The following is a 2,500-nucleotide window of genomic DNA, read 5'->3' on the forward strand; positions in this document are numbered from 1 at the left end:
AATCACTCGGCCAATGTAATTCCTCCCAGAAATTGTTGAAACCCCTACTGTCTGGTAGTGCAAAATCACATTGTCAATGGTGGCAGATACAGCTTGATCCCAATGCATATCTCGAAGGTTTGCTAGAAGCCATAGTTGAACCTGCCTATTCGATGGAAGTTTACTGCCCCTTATTTCCTTTTCTTCATCCTAAGGAACGGTACCCAGTAGCATTCTAGTATATTCCTGACCAAGCCGTGTTTTCATGGTGGAACTGATGATTTACAAAAACTCAACCTGCAATAGAAAAGAAAATATGGTAAAATTTATAAATCCCCCCAGGAAACGTAGCGCAATAAATGTGTTATGAAAAACAAAATCAAGTTTGCGGATGACGATACGTTTCAACATTCAATACCCTACCGACGTACTCCTGACTTATTCATGAACAAATGCTACTATTGATAGAGGCCTAATATTACATCAGACACGCCCAGAAAAACAAAAATCATGCCAAAATTCAGCCTTGCCTCGCCCGCCATAAACAACAAAACCCAGCTGATTTTTCCCATTTTCTGTTAATGCAAGATCATTAACAGAAAATGCAATATCACATGGAAACTTTTCTAAATATATATATTTAAGGCCCTGGGAGCATTCGTAAGTTAAACACGTACATATGTACTATAGCCAACCTGAGATTCATTTGTGCCAATCTGAGTTTCAGGTTTGCCAACTTGATTTTCATTTGTGCCAACCAGAGATTCATTTGTGCCAACCTGAGTTTCAGTTTTGCCAACTTGATTTTCATTTGTGCCAACCTGAGATTCATTGTGCCAATCTGAGTTTCAGTTTTGCCAACTTGATTTTCAGTTTTGCCAACCTAATTTTCATCTTTGCAAAATGACTTGCAAATGGTATAGATTTACTTTTAACAAGAATATAAGGTAAAATAACCACTTTTGGTATATTTTGATACGCTGGTGCTACCACATGTGTGCTTTAATTTCCAAGAAAATTTACGTGGGTGCTACTTATATAGACCCACAACAGTAAAACTTTGAACATAATCGTAGGACCAGTTTTGCATTTTAGAGAGGGGGGGGGGCAACAGTCACACCCTAATATATATGTGTATATATATATATATATATATATATATATATATATTACTATTGAATGCTAAAGCACAAGTGGCATCAATGATTTTTAGAGAACATTTCTCTAACTTTCTAAGTATCATTTTCTCTTCATGGTTCAAACTCTGGAGGAAAGTACGAAAGTCGTCAGAGTGGTTTTCCATTTTATACCGACAGCTGTTTCAACCATTTCACATGGTCGTCTTCAGGGTAAAACTGATTACAAATGTGAAAAAACATCAGAATATAAAGGCCCATGGGCCGTACAAACAACAGAGAAGAAATGAAAATGGTGGAATATGATTGGTGGGAATATGCGGGTGGGCGGGGCCAGGAAGGGGGCCCTAGTCCAACGATGGGCTTATGTCACGTCTTGTCGGGTTGTCACTTCCGGTGAGCAAATGTCTAGATGCACCCTCTCGCCGGGACCTACGGGGAGCTAATGTCACGTCTTGTCGTCTTGGAACTTCCAGTGGGCAAATGTCACGGTGTGCGGGTCTGTTTTTTCTATTGGAAGGGAGGACATGATCCGATGACTTCTGGACGTTTAATGTAGGCTGCTGTAAAGTAATACTAACTGTCTCGTCAATTATTAAGCGTCCGTAATTAGAGTCTGTGTGAATTATTTCGGTGTCCCTGATGAGGTCTTCCAAACGCGGCTTCTTGTCATGTGTGTCAATGTAATGCTGGTGAATAGCTCCGTTATTTCGGTGTGCTAGAAGTCGCCTTCTTAAGGTGGTCATCGTGTGTCCGACGTAGCTCATGTCGAGGGGCTTGCATGCCTCTTCAGAGCATTTAAATTTGTAGACTACGCCGGTTTTCGATTCCTTGGGTCCTACAGGGGTGGTGTTGTTTTTCATTATTAAGGAGGCTACCAGATTGGGACGGCTGGAGACTCTCAGCAAAACTCTCTCGTAGGGTTCTTTTGGTACAACTCCATCGTTGATAATTCTTCGGAGAGTGTCTACTTCCTGCCTGTAGGCCGTTCCATAGTCTATTTTGTGATATAGTGTAATGTGTTTCTTTTTATCGTCAGTGGTCTGGGTTTGTGTGTGGAATTCTTCCATATTCCTCCTTATGACATCCTCAATGAGATCACAAGAGAAACCATTATTAGTTAACATCTGCCTTACACGCTCCAGTTCGGTATGGACGGCCTTCCACGTATTGCAGTGGGAAAAGGCTCTTCTCACGTATGCCCCAACAACAGACCTCTTGTAGGAGTCTGGGCATTCCCCCCTCGCATTTAGGCAACGTCCCACGTTGGTGGCTTTCGTGTAGACAGATGTCGCGTAATGGCTCGAATTCCTCTCAACAAGGACATCAAGGAAGGGAAGGGTCTTATTGTTACTACTTTCAATAGTGAAATTGAGGACTGAATT

This window comes from Oratosquilla oratoria, chromosome 17 (assembly GCF_046742065.1).
Source record: "Oratosquilla oratoria isolate Oo_2021 chromosome 17, ASM4674206v1, whole genome shotgun sequence".
NCBI lineage: Eukaryota > Metazoa > Arthropoda > Malacostraca > Stomatopoda > Squillidae > Oratosquilla > Oratosquilla oratoria.